The sequence below is a fragment of the Phycodurus eques genome, chromosome 22 (assembly GCF_024500275.1).
Source record: "Phycodurus eques isolate BA_2022a chromosome 22, UOR_Pequ_1.1, whole genome shotgun sequence".
In the NCBI taxonomy this organism is placed as follows: domain Eukaryota; kingdom Metazoa; phylum Chordata; class Actinopteri; order Syngnathiformes; family Syngnathidae; genus Phycodurus; species Phycodurus eques.
The window spans coordinates 5,963,033-5,988,278 of NC_084546.1; positions in this window are offsets into that span (position 1 = coordinate 5,963,033).

Genomic DNA, 25,246 nt, shown 5'->3' on the forward strand with positions numbered 1-25,246 from the left:
TCAGGTTGTCAGTTCCTGATCTAATATACCGCCATTACATAGGACATAACTACACCACGCTTGATCACAGCACTGAAATATATAGTCGTTTGATAGAGAAAATGTATGTAAAGTGTATATGCGTTTGTACAGATTGTCCAAATGGAAATGGAAGAGTGAAAATTCTGTACACAGTATGTTCAGTCACAGTGGAATAATGCAGCGTTGCTTTCATGCAGCTATTTTACTTTTTTTTTTTTTTTTTTTAAGGAAATAGGTCAGAAGAAGCAGAAAATCTCAGAGCCGGGTTTCCCTTCATCAGTATTCTGAGGTGAAATACTTTCAACATTAGAGGTTTAAAAATTAATTATTGATTTGATTTCATCTCTTCATGCTTCAATAGCTTTATATATATATAATATAGAACGTATTTAAATCATTTTATGCTGAACTTCTGCTCATAAATTTAAGCCTAAATTGGAAAACCGAGCCTGTAAATTCCATCAAATGAGGCATCAAAAATGGAAACGATTTCCGCAAAGTCAATAGCCAATAGTTGCCAATAGCATCTAGAATCTCAAGTGATACTCTTTTATTGGATCTTTCGTGCTTTGTGGTTTTGCTGCCTTGTTGACCTGGGAAGGATAGAAAGTAAATCAAACTCAGCTATTTTCCATGCGACTAGCTCAATGGATTTGCCGCATCACTTTGAGAAGTGCTCTTGTTCTAAATATGCCAGGATTCTAAAAGTGTGTTTGTGACTATTCCTGCTAAGAGCAAGGCTGAACTGATGAAGGGAGGTGATTCACTTTCGGATTAAACAATAAAAAATACCCAACAGGAGCATTTTCCAATACAAAGAGCAATTACTGTACACAAATCTGTTGCCATGGAGTGAAGCTCAGGATGCTGAATTTGTGGGTAAAAAAAGCAGATATCGGCCCTGACCGCAGTGACTGGGGTCAATGGGTTTCTCATTCACACGTTTCCTTTTCTTATAGTCCTTCCTGGTGCTGACATTTGCCTCAGTCGTGGATTAACTGACGATCCTCCATCAGTAGATTCCTTGTGATAAATTATTAATCTAATTTTGGGCCAATAGAATGCTTCTGTCCCTTGTTACTGGGCAGTTGGGAGAACAGGGCTATCTCAAATGTATGCTCCCATAGCTAGCTGGTAATGACAACAGTCTCATTTGAGTTTCAGGTCAAACATGTTCTGTACATTTTACCATTCATAATTGCATCTGATGTTTTTTTTTTTTTTAACAGTGTATCGTGTCTGGGCTCTGGTAATGAAAGCCGGGATCTGATGCAAATACAGGGCAAACCAATTAACACTGGTATGATTCATATTTATTCATGTGTAGAATAGTGGAAGTGGCAAACGCCCACCTCACTAAGTGCTTCTGAGGTTTGGGCCACGGGGCAGTTCACAGTTCATACACACACGGTGAAAATAATAACGACGTTGGGGAGGAGTAACACGGGGCAATGGCTAAATTAGAAAATCACATCCAATTAACACTTACGACAGAGGCTGTAACTTCCCCTGCGATAAGGGCAATGGGATCAAAATGACAATACGGAGTAGGTGTCTGGTGGGGTATGTTTTCCGAAGGTTATTAGCATTTTTTTTTTTTACTTCTTTTATGAAAATAAATGTAATAATAATGACAATAAAAATGAGACCTCAGTAAAACCCTGCCTCCTGTGTCAAATTCTCTAATTAGCATTGCGTGCAGCGCAGATTAAGGGCTCATGAAATTACAGAAAAGAAGATTACTACAATAAAAATTAATTTTTCTTTTGGTGATGGAAAGCCACACTTCAATGTCATGAGTACAAATGATATGTGTAGCCTAATCAACGGGTTTCTGTTTTAACGATGGCTGCACCCAAAAATGATTCCCTCAAGCACAAAACATACAAGACTTGTGGTTTTCGGGCGACATTTTAAAGGTCTTTGGCTGGCACAAGCAAAGCCATAGAGAATACAATAGCTTTAAAAGGAAGAGTGCCGCTTGGAAAATCTTTCTCCTCTATTGATTTATTACCTTTTTCTTCATGAAAGGAGAACTACATTTTTTGTCCTGCACAATGAATCACTTTGTCAAACTAAATGAACAAGACAACAATATGCCTCAGGACCACAAAGCATGTTTTTCTGAAGTGGATTGCAGAGAGAGTTTCCATCCAAGGCCAAACGATGGAAATACTTGTGATGTGGATGTGCGTGTTTGTTTTGACCTTGACAGCTCTTCACTTGGATAAGCAGGCGTGACCCACAGAAACCACAGAGGGGTTGGACTTTACATAATTGGGTCTTAATCCAGCCTCTTCTTGACCATCTGAGGTATTTTGCCAGCCAACAACAACAGACTGATGGAGCCACTGTTCACTACAAAAGCCTTATTTAAAGATAGTTCTTCAGGGATTTTCAGAGCTGTAAAAGATTGATCTTGTTGCTGGCTAGGAACCGCCATTGAACCGCCATTGAATCCATAAGACCCTCTTTGCTGAGGAAGGGCCATTCAGAATTGAGTGCTGCCATTTGACAAAAGGGAACAAAGTCTGACTTCATTTGTTATTTCAAAGAAAAACACAGTGTCTTAAAGATTTAAACAAACTACACCAAAAACACTGAAAGTTTTGGTCAGTCAGACAAAGGAGACGAGTTAAGCATGAAAAGAATCCTTTGAGACTGCGCTATATTAGATTTTTCCATAAGTGTTTTGGGTTTGTTTGCCATGTTATCTATGGTTAGTAGGAGTTGAATAACCAGTTTTTTGGTTTTTTTTTAGTCCACACTAAGGTGATTACAATCAAGTTGATGTTGATTAATTGATAATTGTTTCAGTCACCTCCAAATACAAACTTGCTCACTCACTTTCTCCAACTCGTTCATCCAATCACATTGAAATACTCGCTCATCCAGTCCCTGTTGATTTAAGTCAGGCATCTGTGTTGTTAATGCCAAAGCACGGGATTGGCGATTAATCGACTTCAAGCTATAATTGTCATTGCACAGTGGTAAAGTCGATGCGTTGGCTAGTTGGTTCAACTCCTAATTGTTTGGAACCGAACGTTTCGAGTAACTATGAACAACTTAAAACAATATATATTTGCTGTATGTAGGCACTACTGCAAATCTATTTGTCCCAACATTGCAAAAATAAGCACCACCAACAAGTGACTGATGATAGCTGACCGCCAGCTCAGTCAATGGAAAGGACATTCCCTGCTTGTGAAGATGAATCTGAGATGAGATGAAATGAACTCCCATTCGGCGGAGCAGAAGCTGAAGTTACACAGCGGAGATAAGCTGTCTCCGCTCGGTCCACGGGAGCATGTGTCATTCTCGCCTTATTGGAAATCTGTCAGCGAGATCACGTTTGGATGGCGAGCAGCCCAGTCCCATCAGCTCAGTTAATTTCCGCTGAGATGGAAGGAAATACTAAATTAGATGTAATGCAGACAAACAGTGTTTAATAAGTTATGAAGGAGCCACAAATCTGGAGACGGTACAGAATACAAAGTATTCCGTATGCAGATTAAACTACCGTAGAGGAGCTAAATCACTTTCTGATTCATGAATGGCCACACATATAAGTGGCACCTTGGGGATCAAACTCGTTTGACTGGATACACTGGTGGAATAAAGATGAGACCTATCTGGGATTTGGTCATGTGGCTACTCCAACTCAGACATTATTGAGTCTCTCAAGCCCTGAAGGCTGTGGCCCCTCTTTGGAACCCAGCTGTTCGGGATAATCCTGTTATCTCCCATTAAAAGTGCAGGGGGGACCTCGTCATGCTGGATGAATGTTGATGCTCACACCCCAGCGTGGCCAGATAATGCGACGCACTTCACCTGCCTCGGTACACGTGAGGTTAACCATCGCAGGTGTGCGCATTACATCGAAGCAAATCCATTTGGATACAATCCAGACACGCTCACGCTCAGGACGGTTGTTGTTATGGCTGGCAGCTTTGCCTCTTCACGAGATACAACTCCATACTCCTGGGATACACCGCTCCATGTCAGCACGCTTTGAATTGAACATGTATTATGCATAAAACATCGAGCATCAACACGCCCATGCAAGAGACAGCCATGGGTATCGGCACAAAATCGAGTCAGAACAATAAAATGCACTCTGAGGAGGCATTTGATTTTGGCACGTAAAGCATTTGTAGCTCCCTTCCTGTTGATGTCACAACTACAAACGTCCTTCAAGATCAGTTTTATCGATTAATTAAAGTTTATTTTTCAGATTAGATTTTTTTTAACCGATTTTTTGGCGACTTCCGTGGTTCAAAGCGCGTCCTCGCTGAATTGCACTGCTCACATTAACAACATGGCTGCAAAAAGAGAGGAGCTAGTTTACAAAACCACAGTCAGTGCTGCTAACTTAGTGAATTGCTCGCTGTGATGAGCAAAGTTTCACACCCCTCTTGCGACTATTTTTTTCACAAAAGCGCCTCGCAAGTTTAATTCCCACTAAGAAACAGACAACATGAGCGGAATCATTTTCACATTGTTTCCATATTACAAGAGAGTATAAAGACATGGTGCCCATTGTATATGTTGCAAACACAGTCATTTATTGACATGTTGGAAACCTTTGACCCGAGGTATGTGCTTCTAAGGTGCAAATACTCATAAGAAAACACCATCCATGAGAGAGCTGTCACAGTGTAATTGTTGAACATTTAAAATGTTTATTTTTTTTAAGTCATGTGCTTAAACATTTGAAAAAAGGGACATTACCTCCAAGAGTTTCCACCTTTATTTCTGTTATTTCTCTGGAATGCAATGCCAGTTAATGCTTGTGGAAATAAAATGACAAATAAAGCAAATCCCAGAAGGAAAGAAAACAAAAAGTTAATTATTATTATTATTATTATTTTGAATAATTTCTTTTTCATTTGCTTTTTCTATTAGAAAAGGCTGGGGGGGGGGGGAATTCATTTAAATGAGAAAGATCTGATTTTGGGGATGGGGGGGGGGGGGGACCAATTTTATTTTATTTATTACAGGCTGACACATTGTATTGAATAATCTATTGCTTTTATAAGCCACCCAGCAAATACTTTGTCCACAGCACAGATCTAAAGTCACCATTACCATTTACGTATATAGTTTACACTATCAGTTACAAAGTAGATGCCTTATTATCAGGTTCTTGGTACTCGTCCCAGGATAATGGAATTCCTGTTAAACCCCTTGCACCCTGTTTGTGACCTCGCCGCCTTTTATGACACAGTGATATTTCAGGCTCTTGGACTGCCAGTGACCTCACATCGCATAGAAAGGATTTCAGTGATGGTTTTACGACAGGCGGGTACTGGAACAGGCTGCGCAGGCGAGGTTATTCCATCTAATTTGTCCATGTGATTGTAACCGCACTCGGAAATGGCATGATTTAGGGCCGGGGCCTAATAGATGGAACACAGCTAAATTTGGGTGCCCGTGCAAGTAATTTATTGGGTCAATCTTCAACAAGAGTGGGAAGTCAACCTCGGTAAGAGTAGTGTATTGTGTAGTGTAATCAACTGAATACAATTGCACATGTATTTTAAAACCGCATTTAAATCACATACAGCTTTCCTAGCCATTCTTTGAGAGCCATGTTTTACAGCTTTACAAAAGCATTTGTTTTTGGGTGGCCCTTAACCAGAATCAGAACAGTATTTATAGTGTATATTAAATTCAAATCTGAACGCTTCAATTCAGTGGCAGATTTACTGGACACGCTGCACCATAAATCTTTTTCCGCCAAATCCCATTCATTAATGTAGTAGAAAGTAGCCGTAATACATATTAGAATGACAGCATAACTCAATGTTTTTCTTCTTCACTGGAAAATGATGCACGCTATTCTGGCGGGTTAATGTTTAAATCACGCCGAGGTATTTTGCTTTGGGACGCTTGAAAGAAATGGGCAAATGTGAATTTGACAAAGGCTGTTTTGGGAAGAGTTCGTTTTTCAAAAAATCCACGTTAAAATTATGATTCCTTCTTCATAGCAGAAAAGGATGACGCAGCATGTCCAATAAACCTAAAGCCAGCAAGGAGATTTATGGTCAACACAAGCTTAAACAAAGCCAAGTCATTTGTTCTGCTGTGTAAAGAACACGGTGCACATTTTTCTACTGTAGAAATATTTTTTCAATTGAATAGCAGCTGTAGCTTTGGATCACATGCACAGCACAAATCAAAACAAAACAATAGCAAGGATCAGATGTGGCAGATGAGGTTGTGTGACTTCTCTACACAAGTGAGAGTCTCTGACACAGAAGCAATCAAGCTGTGGAAGTGTACAGAGTATTTGCAGAGCCGTACTGATGCGGGGTGCAGATGGGCTTTCTCCCCAGTTGTGTCACAGAGTTCATTTTTCTCCCCGATTCACTTTTCCACTCCATTCCTTTGTCTCCCACAGTCATTAGCATGTGTTGGTTAACTTGACCCATGCATAGCCCCCTCTCATCACATGCCACAGAGGCATGTTTCAATGAATGCCACGCTTGTCTTGTTATGACATGTTTCCCCTCCAACTTAATTTGGTGGTCTTAACCCGGTAATTTGATGTGGAATGAGCTGCCGACATGTCGGCCCGAGCCAAGTGTGTCTGTGTACGCATGCGAAGGGGTCACCGCGGTGGACTTCTCACAGGGCTGTTGCCACTCCAAATGGACCGAGAGCACTGACGTGTTGGCTGACTTTTCAATCCAGCAAAAACTATTATTTTTGCCCAACCACTGAGTGATTTGGATAGGTGGTCATGTGACACCACAGAACACAGCAATATTACTGGGTCATGTTTTGAATATGCCACAATAGAAGGTGTCCCAAAAGTCATTACACTTCCTTTTTTTTCCTATTTCTTTTTAGGTATCATTTGGACAGACGTGAGGCCAGCAGCATCTGATAGCTTAGGCTTTGCATTTTTCTGTATGCTTATCATTCCGTTGCCGTGGCTCGTCAATTGACATTGGCGCAAAGTTGCCACTTAGCAAGATGCTTTTCTGGCCCTGAGGGCAGTTCAGCGCCAGTTTTCGAAGCTTTATGGCTGTCACACTACTCCATGTAGTACAATTTACGCTTTCCATGGCAAGTTTCTTGAAACAGGATCTGTTACCTGCAACTGCCACCACTGATAAAAATAATGAACTCGTAGAGCAGGCGTTCTCGCAAAGCCAGGTAAATTCTATCCAGAGGGCTGCACTGGAACTCTACAAAAGCTTGATTCAGAGTCATAAAGCTTTACTGACTTAAGAATGCAAAGGCTTCAACAGAGGATTTTGATGCTAAACATCCTGAAGTAAACTGTAGCATTGGAACAGTGTGACGGCCATAAATCTTCTCAATCTTCTTTCCAGGTGGCAATTTTGCAAGACCGCTCCAATGTCAATTGGGCAACCTTGGGCAAGTGAATGATATGCTTACAAAAACTGCAAAGCCTAAGGTGTCAAATGCTGATGGCCTCATGTCTGTCTAAATAATTCTTGAAATGAAATAGAAATCTGTACAGTGACTTTTGGGACACCTTGTATTGCCATTTCTGACAGTGTCTCTCCTAGCTGGTGTTGCACTATGCTGATTTATTATTCAGGCTTAGATTGTCATTTGCAAGTCGGAAAAAAAACACAATATTTTGGCCACTCAAATTTCCTCTGTTGGGTAGAAATAAAATAATGGCACATCCTCTGTGCTCATTATAGCCTCAGAGTAGTTCTTGGAGTCATTTTATTCTTCGCAATTTATCAAATAATGCTGTTTAAAAAAATAAATAAAACCCAGTCCACCCCTGGTAAAAATGTAAATTACCCAAGAGTACTAATATAACTCAACGCAATTTGTATTCGGAGAGAATGCTACCTGCTCTTCTGAGTTTTGCTACCAAGAGCACAAAAATGCTGAATTTATCTTGTTCAGCAGCAATGCATGCTATGATAAAACTAAAAGGATAGGTCAGATTTACTTAGTAATTAAACGTTTAATCAACTGTGTGCACGAGGATCTATAGGTGCTATTCCACAACTCGGCATCTGCCTTTGAGTGTGTCAGGTTAATTATTTAGATGACATATGCTGAGTGTTCTCACTAACAAGGATGTCCTCCTTTGTTTCAACATGTGCTCAGTAATATGATGGTATGCATTAAATCCAGAAAATGTGAACGGGTCCACCATTAAATTATTCATTCATGCTTTGCCCGCCAGGAGTTTGAGACAGACCATTTCATGTTCGAATCCATGGGGGTCGAGTCTGTTCATTCACTCATTCACTGATAGGCTGCTCCCGGTGGGACTGTCTTAATGCAAGTAAGATGCTGGTTAGCAGTGACTGAAGTAGCCAAGATATCCAAATACAAAAGGTTATCAAGAGAGCACATGCTGCTCATGGGTGACTGGTTAATGAAAACTTCCTAGAGACGCCTTAGCAACACAGCAACATCCCCTGGCTGGCCATTCACAGCCAATCACTGTGCAATGCTTTCCCTGGAAGGGTCTGGTGAGCGGTCTGGTTGTAATCACCACCTAAAGATGAGTGCTGTTATCTATCAGGTCGGGGGACACACACACAATGAACTAGATGCTGAAGCACAGAAAGGAAGAGAAGGTAAAGATGTTTCAGCACTATTAGTTTACAATTTAGGGAATCTGAACTTTTTTAAATTTGCCACACATACGCTCCAAAGAGTCATACCCTGCAGGGATAATTACAAACTGCATATCAGACAAAAATTTCCAGCATTTCTGTGACAGTAAAACCATGTACTTGGTGGTAGCATCATCTGTCTCAAGTGTGACAAACTGTGCAGCTTAATCAAGTGGAGCACCTTAGACATTCAAGTATTTTATCTAGTGGAATCAACATTGTCACCCCATTTCATCCACACCCAGTACTATTAGAACAGAACAGCTTAACTTCTGTGGGAAAATCCTGAACGGATTCAGGTTTCAATTTGAGAGGGGCTCGACCTATCAAGCTGAGCAGTTACCACATCCTAGTTCAACCACGAAAACAACGCCAGATGTATTATTAAAAAAATAAATCTGCTTTCTCTCAGCCACATTCGTCTCCTAGCCGAAGGCAACAGCGAAACTGGGGAGAGCTTACATGTGGCACTGACCACTTATTGAAACCAAAATTGTTGCTGCGCTGAGCCAAGTGACCCGTAGTAGATGTCACTGTTCACACAGTCATAATCTCATTTTCAAAAGCACAAAATCTAACATGCATTAAGTTATCCTCAAAGGGTTAAACAGTCTGTGAATATGGTGTTCAATTATCTCCCAGCAAAAGCGCAATCGTAAGAGGTCTTTAAAGAGTATTTTGAAAGGTTCCTAAATGTGGAATTCTGAAGCATTTGGGCTCTTGAGTGTCAGAATGACTCAGAAATAAGACCAAAGCAACACAGTGATCTGCATGTGCCTACTTTTAAAAAAAGATTTATCATGTTCCTACCTGAGAGGAGCAACATGTATCCCTGTGGCTTGAGGTGAAAAAGAAAAAAAGAGACCCCTCCCACATCAGGTCTGTATGAGGTCCTGGTAGTACTACAAATGTCAGTGCTGATGTATTACTGCGCCTTTTCCTCTGGCTTTACCAGTCTTATCAAAAGCAATCATTACAGCAATCAAGTCAATGGCGTCTGTATGGTTCACACAGTCTATGCATACATATGAATGCGGCCATGTGACAGCTGCCAGACGAAACCTGGCCCTGAACCTTTTTGTTTTATTATAGGCCATTAAGGCCACAGAGCTTGCAAACCATTGCCATTGCCATTAATTCCCACATTGTGAAGACAATGAATGAAGTTCAGCGGGAATCCCTCCAGATCGATCCTGCCAGTGTCATCACAGATTGAGATTACCTGTTTAGGGGTCAGAGTGGATTGAGAGACAAAAACTGGCTCCCATTAGACCTCTAGCTCAGCATTATCTCTCTAAGGCCATGAGCAGAGGCAAAATAGATAAACCATTTGTCTTGTGTTTATACTGGGCTCTTCCCTACTCCCGAAGGGCTTCACGTAAAATGAACATCAACAAAAGTAAATGTACGGTATATTCCCAGCAGGCCTTGCCACCAGCGCACATGAAAGACCGATAGCACTGAGGGGGAGCAGAAAAAACACCTTGCCCCCCGTCTTTGTCTTTATAAATAGGTATTGGGTGATATGGAGCAAGGGTTTGCTTAGGGATTTCTCCAAAAGCAGAAACAAACCGAGACAACAAACTTTCATTGTCTGCTTCTACGGTAGCAACTGTCAAGCGGACCATACAAACAGCAGCGGATAATGAGGAAGGAAATGTTTGCTGACCTTTTTCTGGTCCTCCAGCTTCTGACCTGTTGACTTCTTGCCATGCTTGCTGGCTTCTGGTACATCCATCCCGGGGTCCAAGTAGGTTATAATTCCAAGATGAAAATCACAGGGATTGTGAGCTGAAGACAATCAGGAGGGGCTACAGTCTGCCGACGAAGGCCTGTGTCCGGCTCATGCCTTCCACCGGACACAGGCGATCCATGGCAGGTGGATGTTGGTAGAGTTGAATTGAACGTTTCACTGTGGGGCTTTGGAGAAGAACGGCTCAAGGACGGGTCAGTTATAAAGAGTGTGTCATTGTGTAAATTTCTTTCTGGATGCTATTTGTGCACTTTCACATGAAGGTCTCGGTGCAGCTTCCTCACAGTGTAGTCCACATCCCTGGCTCCAACAAGGAGTCCCTCCAAGTCTGTGGAAAGAGGAGAGACATGACAGCCTTTGATACAATTAATGCAAATGCTCCCTGCCTCTCGGAAAAATCAATATTCCCTTCAGTGCGCCACAGTACAAATGTGAGGGTATCTACATATCAAAGCCAGTGTTGCCATGGTGCTTATATATAGATAGAGAGTGGGGGAAGCTTCAACTACATCTGTTGTAAAGCGACTGATTGATTTCGATTGTTGTCTCGTCGATTCAAACTTATTTTCCACCAACAGTTCTCTGAGGGAGGATTGAGTCATTTTGAGGTTGGGTAAACGTGTTCTGAGGGTCCAAGAGTGGAAACCGAACCGCAGGATTGGTGGCTGGCCTCTGTTTGGACTCCATGAGGGTTAAACTTGTCTGTTCGATTTACTTGCATCTGGCATAGTACAGAGTCTGCCATTCAAGCTGACTTGTGTGAACTGAAGGCCAAACCAGCTTGACTTTACCCAGCAATGAAGGACATGTGGTGAATATGAATGTAATATTTCACTGAGAACTCCCAGTCTTTGGTGGTGAAAGAAAAATTGCTAACAGAGTTTTCCTATACACAAAATATTTTACGCATCAAATTTGAACGTTTGATGATTTGTTGTAGTGGGAAAACAGAAACCCAAGGCAAAAGCAAGAGAAAGAACAACTTCATATTTGTGATACACACTCCTACATTGTTTTCACACATATGATTATTCTGTCAGAAATCCATTTTGGTTACACTGCAGTACAGCCTAGTTAGCCAATTAAACACTCCAATAATCCCTCCAAGTAACACAATGGAAGCAAGGCCAGTCAATATAAGGAGCAGCCTCCTTGGATGACCACTGCCAGGCCATTAGATGATACATCCAACACTCTCTTAACACCAGCCAGATCTTAACAGCTTTCTTAGCCACTTTAAACACCACAACAGCTCAAGTACCGTGTAACACTGCAACACGTTCAGTAAAGGGCAATCAAGTAAGTGTCGCCAACAAAGACTTAATTCATAGGAAAGAGCTTGTGTGCGTCATGTGCTCGAGGCCTATTGAGATTTCTGGCCAGGAGTGTTCTCAGTTTCAAATAATATAGATACCATTCTATTACAGTGCGTATCGTGGTGGTCTCTAACAGAAAGCGATAATGCACGGGGGGATAATTGCTGCGGTCAGTAATTTTGTAAATTAAGCAAATATCAGATTTTGGCGCAAGCTGTCTCTAAGAAGTGCTACTTTGGCTGAAAACACCACTGTATTCCTCCAAGAAATTGGAGAGGGATTTATTTAACTCATTTCAACTGGATGAGAGCAGATTTTTCTACTTTTCTTTTATTAACCATTCTACATTAAACAACGGGTCCTTAAAGCAAAACTAAACCGCTTACTTGGTCTGTGACAAGAAGGGGCTAAATGCCACAGAATGACAGTGTGACCTGAAATTTAGGCCACAGAGTTCAGGGGCCCTTCTCCATCTGCCTTTCCTGACAAGCAACAGAAGGTACAGCGTGTCCTTATCAAAAGGGCAAGGACGCACTAACCAGAATAGGAGAGGAAATCTTAGCCGTGACCACAACAATTCAACACACTGTCGTAGATGCGATGGAAGAACTTCCTTCCCAGTGAACACTGCTGGTCATAAATAAATTTGTGGTCAGCCATACGAGAAATTAGTGAATAATGTGTATTTGTTCAACTATCTATACCAGTAATGTATAGTGACTACAAATAAATGCTCTCCCACGACAGAACGTACAATTAACCTGGGTGTACCTTTTGCAACATTTTTGTTTGGTGGTGTGCCATGAGATTTTTCAAATGCAAACATGTGCGCCTTGGCTCAACAATGGTCGTAAAACACTCCAATAAAGTATCAAAACAAAACAGTTCGGCTTTAGTGGAGCATTGATACCTTTGTAAAAGAAAACCCAATTTTAAAGCACACCTAATGTTGTGACTGGTGAATGTATGTATCATGCATAAATAGTGTTTTCCATAATTGCATTACAGCCCTGACAAATTGCGTTATGATAGCTACTGTGGTGACAATATTGGGATGTGAAATTTAATAGAAAATCAAATTGGATGCCTGTGATGATTAGATGACTGTAAAATGCAACATTTCTCCTGAAACGACGGTCGATAAAATCAGACAAGATGCCTGCGATATCTTTGGCAAATACATGTCTGCATTTATTGTTTAAGGTCGCATTAACATGTGCCGTAATGCTCCTATCGGAAAGGAGATCAGCATATTTATGAGAAACACAGACTGCAATTTCATCCCTGCTTGGTGCTCAGCGTTGCCCATCCCACCTAGAATCTTCCACAGATGGTCCATGCACACCTCCCCCCCAAAACAGTGGCCTTTCCCTGGCACTTGGTATTCAACGAGTGTCTGCAACTCTCCAACTGGTCAATAAAGTTTGATTCATGAGGCCCGAGGCAATAACTATACACCGCCGCTTTAATTTGCCCAGATGTAAATGGCGGTCATAGATCTGGCCTGATTTCCTCGGGGAGGCAAGGAGGGCGGCAGGATGGGTGTGGCGTAAATGATTGCCTCGACAGGTCAGAGGTGAAATGTGGCGAACGTCTTGCCGTGGCATTAAAATACTATCAGGCCCTAATGGCTTCTTTCAACATATGCGCCCGGCTTAAGTGACAATCACAGTCAATGAAAATATGACTGACATTGATTGACAGAATTTACTTACTAGAGACAGGCAAGTCGAAAATCATCTCTAAATTGGTCCGTCCATTGAACATTCGGCACTAAGGTCCTGGAAGTTGGGTTTTCAAATGTCAAATGCCAAAATGTTAACACTTGGAGAAGTGCTTCACTGAAGTGTGTGTTGAGATGCTTTTTACCAATTGTCAGTTAATATCACACAGTATAGCGTATCTACCGAATTGCCGTAAACTAAGCAGATTGATAAGGACATTCCCATGGTATTTGCAGCAGGGTTTAAACGGTTTCAGTTGGCAACAACACGAAGTGATGTGAACAACGTCGTATTTGGGAATAAACTGTGTAGCTAGTCAATAGATATTACTGCATCAAGCGAGAAGCTTGTGAGGGACATGAAACCCTGAAGGCTTCTCCCAAGTGAGATGAATACTCAGCTGTGTGAATGTTACTTCAAAAATAACTTTTATGAAGGAAGGTGAACGAGGGGAGACTCTGCTGAATGTAACAGCATAAAATATAGGACATACTGCAAGAGTTGAATCCCTCCCACCCTGTGTGTAACTACTGTAGCCTCGGAACAGTTCATATATCAAACGCCCTGTATCACAAGTGAGGGGCCACATTTTTATATTGAGACCTACAGCAGGTTTTGTCTGGATCGACCTGTTTGGTGAGACCCGCTGCTGCACAACAGGCATCCATTCATCCATCCATTTTCTGAGCCGCTTCTCCTCACTAGGATCGCGGGCGTGCTGGAGCCTATCCCAGCTGTCATCGGGCAGGAGGCGGGGTACACCCTGAACTGGTTGCCAGCCAATCGCAGAGCACATAGGAACAAACAACCATTCGCACTCACAGTCATTCCTACGGGCAATTTAGAGTCTCCAATTAATGTATGTTTTAGGGATGTGGGAGGAAACCAGAGTGCCCGGAGAAAACCCACGCAGGCACGGGGAGAACATGCAAACTCCACACAGGCGGGGCCGGGAATTGAACCCGGGTCCTCAGAACTGTGAGGCTGACGCTCTAACCAGTCGCCCACCGTGCCGCCGCACAACAGGCAAGTGGGGAAAAAAACAAAATGTCCTTGGAAGGCGAAAACAACAAAAAAGCGACTTGAGAGGAAGGTTAGAGGTGAGATGAAGGTGGGGGAATGTGGAAGCGCTTAACTGCCGGAGCATAAAAGGAGACAACAGCACTGTAAACGAATCATTAAATTAACTCCTTTTGTAAGATGAGTTTCATATTAATGAAAACCAGTTAAGATGTTAATAGCCGTGCATTTTCCATCTTCATTTATCTCTCGGTCTACATACAAATCAATCAGGCGAGCTGCATTAATTGGTGTTGAGCAACGCAAGCCAGGCTTTTCCTGTTGTCACGGCAACCAAGAAGCGAGGGAGGAAATGGAAAGGCGTATGCCAATCCAAATACTTGACTAATCACTTTTGTGAAGGTGAAGGCTGACACGAGAGACGGCAGCTCATTAGCTTGAACGAGCCGGGTTGCAGCTTCCAACAAATTTCTTCTTTGGCACCTCCTTGTTTATTGTTTCCCTGACAAAATGCTTGCTGCTGATGGAGGAATTAATTAGGACTGATAAGTCAGGATGGTAAAGCAGTGCTTGCCAAACATCGCTTCTTACATGGGATTGGATTGTTGATATCTTCTCGCCAGGATCATCTGACAAGGAGAATGGAAAAGGGGACGGGAAAGGACGCCCTTCTTGACTGTCCAGTCATCTGCATACAAACTGCATTACCACCCAATTACATGTAGATTACATTAATGTGCTTTCACCCCGCCAAGCCCGCTCAATGCGCCAAAGCCGACGGCGGCGCTTGCACGGGGAAATACAGAAGCCCGTAATCTTGTGATATTGTGTCGGGATTAACGTCAAATCTTATTATGTGATGAATCGTGGGAGATGGGAGGATGGGGAAGATCATGGGAAAAGTGTGAGGGAGGGCAGTGCGAGGGAGGTTTTTAGCTTTTGTAGTTGACTATGGAGGGAAAATACACAGAGGAGAGATAAAATCAGGAGTGTGAAATCTCAATTTTGCTTTAAGGCATTTGGGAGGCTGAATTACAGCACGTTGGAATGTGGTGTCCAATCTTTCTGTGTTGAACATGATGCATGGTCTAAGAGTACGTACCAAACATGGGTCAAAGGTTCATAATGAGACTCATCAAGCCACGCACCGCGCCTTGTTGAAAAATGCTGCTTGAGCCCGACACTCTCACACTACATCAACCTATTTTATCACCAACAGAGCCACAAAGATTGTAATTGGCAAACTGACATAAAGCACAAAGCTCAATTTACATGGCCGCTACAAGCAAAGGCATGTTGAGGGGAACGCCGCCTCGCCCCGTCAAGTAAAACTGATTGTCACGCTAAATAACAGGAGTTGACATCATAGTGTGATTGCAGCACCCCAATTCCTGAGGACTGGACGGGGGATTGAAATGGCGCTCTTATGTAGAAACACTCTTAAACCACTTGCATACACTCCTTTCTCCCAACAGGCTGGAAATGCACGTATACACTACTGAAAAAAAACACGCAAAAACACCTCCCCCAGAGATGCACCACGCGAGTTATTGAGCCTCTGGGGCCCTCACTAAATCACAGCCGAGCGCCAACAGAAATGAGGGATAGCAGTACAACGGCGTTGCAAGCATTGATTGCAGGATGTAATCATCTCTTGCTGCTCACACCGGGGGATGGGTGGTTGGGGGGTGGGGGGGGACATCTCAACAGGCGGTCCCGGCGTGAAAACGGTGGGCCGGCTTGATTCTGCGAAACGCAAGTGGTGATTACACACGGCGACAGGACAGACTGGATCTCTTTGAACACATGCGGAGCTACTAGGACCATTCAAGTGTGACGGTAACATATGCAGGCTTTATATGCCTCCTGAATAGAGAGCGTGTAAAAATAAATAAATAAAATAAATATCACATCAAGCCTAACTATGTAGCTACGAGAGGCCCTTTGCCATGATTATTGCTATCGCCTCAGAGAAATTTTTAGGACACTGATCCAGTCAAAATTAACATTAGGTTGACAGAGGAACCCCGTCAAGTAATCAAGTTCAATAGTTGATAATAAAAAAAAAGGTTTACACACCCCTGTCAAAATGCCATATTTATGTGATAATGAGAGTACAAATCAATTGAAATGAAATAAAATCTGTTCCAGAGGGCAAGTGAAAAATAAACAACTGAGTTAATGTGGTTGCATAAGTGTGCACACCCTCTTATATCTGGGGATGTGGCTGTGTTCAGAATTAACCGTTCACATTCAAACTCATATTAAACACACCTTAGAGCATTTACAGAGCCTCTGATTAACCCCAAATAAAGTTCAGATGGTCTAGTAGGTTTTTCCGATAATTGAAATAGTCTCAAATAAACAAAATAATGTTGCAAATAAAATGAAATACATTGTTAACAGAATACAACAGTTTAAATAATTTCTTAGAAAAGTACAACTTCAGTAGTCTGTCTTCTTTTTTAGGAAATGAACAACGCAGACAAGTGCAAAAACACCAGTTTGATCAGTCGGAATTATTAAGGTATAAAAACACTAATGGCATGAGTACCACACTTTCAAATGAGTTAACAAGTGTAACAACCCACAGCTAAATGGATTTTTCTAATCATTATGTCCATTAGCAGAGGCTGAGCTACAGTGTAGTTGTTTACGGAGTAGTAGCGTGGCTACGGCATGAGGCAATTCAATTAACTCAGTCACTGCCATTGACGGCTATAGAAGTCAAATAGCACAACTGAACTCTATTTAACAAATCCACTTTATTGGATACAAAAAACCTTAAACCACTGTAACATTATGCAGTTTGAACATTAATTTAGCCATTATTAATTTATTAATTTTCCTTTGACATACCACGAGAGGGAGCCTGCATACCACCAGTGGCACGAGTGCTTCACTGAGAATCACTAATCTCTACTAATCTTGACACGTTACAGACACTTTTCGACAATGTATTAATATCAAAACATGCTAAGTTACAAATAAAATGTATTATTCCTACTAAAATGTTAAATACAGCTGAATTGTACTTGGGTTGTGACTTTTTTTTTATGTCCCATTAGTGTTACGCCAATCACACTTTGAGAATGACTGAATACAGCATTACCGTAGTTAAGCCGTACAGTGGTGTTGCTGAATATTTCCAACAAACTCCTTGAAGTTTTGCCTGTGGTAAAAAAGGTTGAAATGTGTATTCTGCAGTAGAACGTCATGGCTACACTGCTCCTCATCCAATTGCATGAAAATGATTATGAACATACTAATACTCAACCCGGAATGGTTTTGAAAGGGCGCAGTGAGTTGTCGAGATGTAGGAGGGAGCCGAGGACCCTTCAAGTCCACCGTATTCCATTAGCCACTCTGTGATGTACGGCTACGAACGCACGCACATGCACACACACACACACACACATGAGGGAAGATAGTTTCCCCCTTTCTCCTCGTAAAACCATCGCCCACCCGACTGGCTCTCCTCCTCATCCTCTTCTTCCTCCATCACACACCCTGCCTCGGTTTCCATCCATCACACGGGAACTCCGCAGATGGCCCCGTGGATATCATGCTCACACATTCAAAGACTCCTCGACTCTCTTTCATTCCAGACACACAGTCCACCCTACTTTCACACTGAGCCGTCATCCCGCTAATTCTTTCATCTGCGGCTTTCAGCGACTCAGAAAGCAAAATGAGCCTCTACGGCTGAGGCAAAGCCCAATTAGGAGACAATTAACGCTATTCGAGCTACCTGAGAGACCACGGTGGGCATATAAAGCTGCTTATGGTAGTAGTTAGGGGGGAATTCATCAATGGCAGCCTCTAAAATAACCACAACCTCAATCAATGTGGAAAAAGTGCAGCACTAATGAGCGACTGTCCAGTCAATAGCACAGCCAAAGAGAGAGCTAAGCATCTTTTCATGGAGACCAACAAGTTAGGCACTATACGTGATGAGACAATAACTTACCATTACATTTTCGGTCTGTTTAAAAAAGTCAAAATTCCCGGATGCATCCAGCCCCTTTGGACATCACATATCCAAACCCTGGAGGGAGAGGAAGCACACCTGGTTAGCCTCTCTGGTCAAGATGCTAAACGCTTGCATCCTGTTGCCTAAGGAAACGTGTGCCACTGTCTCTGTGAGGGAGTGGGAGTAGGGGGAGCAGTGGTGACGTGGTGGTAGTAGTAGTAGTAGAAAGAGGTGGGACGGCTCGAGAGAGGTGTGGAGGGAGGGGAGTCGGAGTCGGGGGGGATGCCAGCGCCTCATATCATGAGACAAGTGGTAATCTGTGCATCGGCGTGTTCTCAGCGAGGGATTTGAGGCACCGAAAGAAATGGATGTTGAGGAAAAAAGGAGGAGCGGTGAAGGCAGGCAGCGGTGAATGAGAGGAGGATGCAGCATCCTCCCTCCCTCACACACTACTGAGGGTGTCTCTCTCTCTTTTTTTTGCTCTCACACACAACCCCTGCCCCCCACCCTGCTACAGATTGCATTGCACTGATGAAATTTTAATGGTTCTTTTAAGGAAGAATAATGAACATGGTAGTCCCCGGAGTTGCACATAAAGGGAGGGGCTTGGGTGGTTTGCTCAAGCACACACCTATACGAACAACATCACAGTGTCTCACCAAGGCATACTCCCACACACTTGTCACAATCCTCACCCTTTTCTTTACTTGAAACACACATGCCACACAGGCTTCCAATCAACAACATCAAACACGGCAACTGACAGACGGCAAACGGAGAGATCCCACCCATCCTCAAAATGCTCTCCTGGCGCATCCTCACACACGCACGTGAGCACACACCCCATTGAAGTGGAACAAAGAGCACCGAGGCGCCAGTAGAACCATCGTGATGGGGAGCACACCAGCAGAGTAGCTTCAGTTCGCTGCAGTGTGTAATGCAGCCAAGTAGAAACAATCACATGGAGATACATACTAAAGCAAATACAAATGAACAGAAAGAACTGTTTAAATTGGCAATTTAAAGTAGAATAAAACACATGAATTCATAAATCGCAGAATATGTAGGGCCTGGCAAACAATACTGATGAACAAAATGTGCCATTTCCATCATATTATCCAGTATTGACAACAGGTATGTTTCTCTAATGAAAGGTATTTTTCCAACATTAGAACCACTCAGGTGATGAAATAACAACTATAAATAAAATAAAATATATAAAAGAAATCTAAAATAAAGAAGAGGCTAATTCAGATTACATTTTCTCAATGAACATTTTAACATCAACAATTGGATAATAAAAATTGTAAACAATACTGTTATGTATTTATGACAACTATGAATAAAAAAATAGAAACGAAAAATAAAAGTACTTCTGCTGAAATGTACACCAAATTCTGAACGTAAAACAATTTAATATCATTTCAGTCATTTTACAACATTACTTAAAAAAAGAAGGCACTTTAAAAGCAATGCCGCTGACATATGTCACTATTTCGCAACCTGTAAAAATATCAATTACTCTTATTAGCCATTTTATTTTAAAAAATTATTCTGAGAAACATATAGTAGATCCTCAGTCAAAAAAATACAGCCAATGACCAGAATCTTCCATCACGCTGGTCGTTATTGACGCCACCTAAGAGTAAACGGATCAGCACGAATAGCTACGCTTTCAGCAAATATTTAAATCATTATTTATCACAGCACAGCTATATCTTGAGAGATGTATACTGCCTTAAATTGTCAACATGACTTCCTCCTTCAGCTCACTGGACTGTAAAATTCCCGGTGCAATAATATGGGAAAGGTTTACTCGATGCAGAAAGGGAAATCTAGCAGCCAGCTTTCAGCACCGATAACATCCCTGATGGACAATGTTTACTGAGGTAGAAACGAGCCAAACCCAATTAACAAGCTGCGAGTGACCTTTTCTTCCATTATTGCTACCGGTTCCCTGCTTACCAGTATTGTGGCCATGAATGAGGACATGGAGAGATGCCAGCTGGTTATAACCTGAACCAAGGTGTGCATAAAAGCATAAGTTTCAGAGCCAAGACTAATGTTAATTATCCTGCTGCACAATTAAATACATTTGCAGTACTTGTACTTGTAATGTTTGCCAAGGTTCAGTTTAATTTTACACAAGCGTCAACGTGACCATTGCCCCCCCCCCCATCCAGTTGGGTGTACTGTCACTACATATTGACATCCTCTTGAATACTAATACATAGACATCATCTGCCACATACGCATCGATATTTCACTGCTGTTTTAGCCTTTTTCAACACATGATATTATAAAGCTCCAGGGAGCCTCGGCACCATCAACATTTAAGAGCATCAGGTCCCTGGAGAGTTCATCTTGGGGCCGCCACATCAAATTTATGTTTTCCTGTTTTGAGGGGGCAGTCCTGTCTCATACAAATGAGCCACTGTTCAACTGGGCCAATGACAAGTACTAATTTCATTACTTATTAAGAATCACTCCTAATCAAGACAGCTGAAAGAGGGACCGCCTCATCAATCTCAAATAAACAAGTGCATTTACATCCCCAGCATCAGACACCCGCCAACAAGTCAACAACACAAAGGTCTTTGTCATCACTATAACGGCAATTCAGAATGGTCTCTTGGGAGTATTAGAGCACAGGCCGCAGAGGAAGTCATCACCCGCAGCAGTTATCCATTCATCGTTTCTGGAACGGGAACACGACTGGGACACGACTAACCTCTGGTGTTAATTAAACACCATTAACATACTTCGCCCAGGCCCCAGCTGTTCAACATCCAGGGAGGATCTCTTCACACTCTTAAACATGCTGGCTGACTGAACTGCGTGTGCTCTTCATTACTTAATTTGTGCATCAAGAACATCTCCAAATTGCGGATTGTCACATTCATTCCCACACTGGTGTTCTATGGCATCTTTGTACGGCTGCCAGAGGAGAATGTGGACAGACACAAAGAATGGCCTGATGACCAAGCGCATTAATAACCACATCATGTAGAGACAGCTCACGTGATGAAGGCCAGCCGCCCCGATAATAGGCAGTCACGAGCGACAAGCAAGGAGGGGTGGTGGTGGCGGGGGGGTAGATTGATGACTTTGCATCATCGCCCAACGCTCTCTTCAGCGACCCATTGTGTGGTTACATCTCATTTGCTGCCAATCCATCTCAGTGACACGGGTGAGCATACGCTCGGGTCAGGGTTCATGGGCATTTGATGGAATTAGCGTCTTGAGGACGATGGATTTTTCCTCTCGGCATCCACAGTGCTGGGGGGGTCAGGTTAGTGGGTTACTAATTCACTGAAGGGGTGCTCGTGTAGAAGTGACGATGTTAACCTTTCAACGGAGGAGTCTTATATATCTGAGCCCAACAATTTGAGTCTTGTGAGGAAAATGGGTCAGCAAAAACCCTTGCTGGAATAAAAAAAATGACCAACCAGACAATCATCACCCTTTGAAGGAGTTATAGGCGTGGGTTAAGCCTTGTTTCTACCAGGTTCTACAACTCAGTTTGTAGGTAGGATTTCAAGAGCTACAGTATGCCAGCAATGAAAATGAACTACAATACCATATCAAAACATGTTAATAGCCTATGTGGCATTAATAAATGGATGATTCATCCTTCATCAGTGTTTCATATAAAAGGAAAAGTGTATTTTTGCAGGTATTTGTTTTTGCAGGTGCAACTCTCGCATCTGTGTCAAGGCACCCTCTGATCTCTATGTATTATCATTTATATGCTCTTTACTTCTTTCACTGTTTCCAGATTCCTCCATTACACTTGGAAGACCAACAAATGTATTTATCGCTGGGAGTCTGTGCAAATGTGGCGGACACGCAAACAGTTCTGGTTATTTCAACCCCCACCCACATTTACAGGAAGTATAAAATCACAATTTCAAGATTTCCACCATTTTCTTTGATTTACCACACACTGATTAACCTAAAAAGTCGATTTTATTGGACAAGGGTCAGTGTCAAAAATGTTGTACCATCTGTGATGAAATTTGGTGCATAGCTTTGATTGAAGTCTGATCATGATAATTTTTGGTAACTCCGGTGACAGTCAAAATTTGGATTGTTTGCCAGTTTTCCTTCAAGTGACTGCCAGTTTATATCGCCTCTTTTGCATATGGTTTCTTTCCAGTCAACAGATTGAGAATGGCGCTTCTGGGAGTTTGGTTTTAAGGTCGACACAGGGCAATAACTTTCTCGAAGACAAAGGATGGACGACATAGCGTGTGTCTACGATTACCGCAGACTAATTAAGTTCACCATCTGCATTTCTACACCGGTGGTGGCCTTACAGATGTTCCTTCACAGTACGTCGGTTGCAATTAAAGTAGACAGCTTGTCCACGGCAGGGTTGTGTGATCAGGATGTATGTGAAGCGCTTAACTCAATTGGAACGAATACGGACCGACCAAATAGACTCCAGATGCAAATTTGCTTGCTGTCGCTTAAATTTTAAAGCTTTTAAATTCAATCAATATTAAGAATAAAAGCAATGCCAGGATAATTTTAAATTCATTGCCCAAAAATAGAAATGATGTTAACTCATTGACTGCCAGCCTTTCCAGTTAACATGGCTGTTTAACTTCTAAAGCCGTCAATGGCAGTGAATGTGTTAATGATCTATGTAGTATTTAGCTTATTTCCAGGGAAAACCCATAAGGGTAGTAAAACAAACTGAGATTGATAAACTAAACTAGGTAAAGTGATTTAAATTGATATATCATAGTAAATTAGATGATAATCTCAATAATCTCCACAGTAAAAATATTCATGTAAATAATTAGTGCGCTATATGAATGTATTAAAACGTTAAAAAAGAAAATAAATTGTTAATAAATTGTCAATACAGTACTTCTATACCAGTGCATGCAATCTAATGGAAGCTCAAAACAAACAAAAATAAATGATCCATTTATTTTGACTCTCTATTCTCCTTTTAGCCATCAATCTTCCTGCACCATTACAACAGCCTCAATTGACAGCATCACAACCACTGTGCTTCCATCTTGGACTAAGATTCATAAGTAACGTGGAAGAAAGCAAAGAAATGATTAAGTAGTCCTGTACAGTGGGGTAAAGGAATGATTTAGAGCATTCTTTTCCAACAATTGCATCAAAGGGAGACGTGAGGTTATGAGATTCATGGGGGATGGGCCGGTGTTTAGAAGCCGTTAAAGCCACTAGAATATAATAAATGGTTGATTGGCGCATATGCAACAAGAGGACCTATTCCCAGAGAGGCCTCCATCTCAGCCCCTCCCACTCCAAAGATCAGGGTGACACTATTATGCACGAAGGGGAGAAACTGGAAAGAATCCATATGAATAAATTCATAGGCATGAGCTAAATTGGCTCCCTTGGTGGAAGGCGAGCAACACAGCAGTGGAAATCCTGTTTTGTTTTTTTTGTGTTGCATACCAGTGTTGAACATTAGTAAAGACATTCAATTATGAGCCGGATTATGCCCTGCCTTTAGTTAATGAAGAGGAAAATGAGAAAGTGTCTTGGCGTTAAAGACGTCGTTTTTTGCAGTTAACCGGTAATGAGAGCCGGCTTCGGTTACGCGCCAAGGTTACACTGCATAATGGGAGTAAAAAAAAAAACACTAGTGTCTTTAACCAAATGAAGTCATGTTTCTAAAAACCTACAGCATGAAGCTGAGAAATTTGGAACAATTTATTGCTGGATGGGAACCACACATGGGAACATGTTTTAATTGTAGTGGGAGTCACAAGCAAAAAAAACAACAAATACAAGCCAATAAAAGCTACATAAAGAAAATTACCCATTTGATGAATAATTTAAGATGCCACTTAAATACCTCATGGAGGAGGAGGGTAGATGTTGCCATACTAGCCTTTATTTAGTCAATTTAAAAAGCCACAAATGGCAGACAACAGTCCTCGCTGGTGGTTTTTGAAATGTAAATATACATACTTGTATGCAAGAATAATGTGAATTATTATTTTAAAAAATATATTGAGCATGATGAATGCAATTTGCAATGGTGTAGGTAGGCTGACAAAGGGGTGAAAGAAATTTGGAATAATTTACGTACACCTTCCATTGGATTTGTATCGCAAAGCACCACTGTTGTTGGGTCTCTGGCTCTCACACATCCAGTGTGAACTTACAACGATGTGTCAGCTCAGCACATGAATTGGCAAGTGTAATTCAGCGGCTTGGCGATGAAGCACATGCAAACAGGCTAATTTCAGTGAGGCTAGAAAAAGAGGATATACTCTAAAGGTGTGTTTCTTTATACTTGGGGTATTTTTACAAAAGAATGTGACAGAAATTAAGACACTTGGGAACTGTTTTAAATAGTTAAAATCTCCTTTCAATAAGACTTACTACTTTTTAGTCATGGAACTTGGGTTTATAATGGTTGAGTGCGTTCTATATTTACTGTAAGAATATTTCACCAACACAGCAAAGCTTTCTTGCCGAATTGCACCATATTGACTCACATGAATGGATCATTCCAGTTTAGTCCCCGAGCCCCTTCAGACCCGTCTGTCATCAACACAATGACACTTGTCTTGTGGAGATCGTGCAGCCTCACTCCACTCCGGCGGACGATCTTTGCGCCGTGATACGTGTCATGGCAGCAGGGGAAATGAGACAGGCTCCTGAGAGAGTGGGGCGGGTGGATGAGGTGTTTAAGGAGCCATGTATGAGTGTCCCAACAATATGAGAGTGACAACAGGAATTTCTATTAACAATACCTGTGAGGATGCGGTGGTGACAAAAACTGGATATTTTGGACATAGCGTTAAACTGTGGCT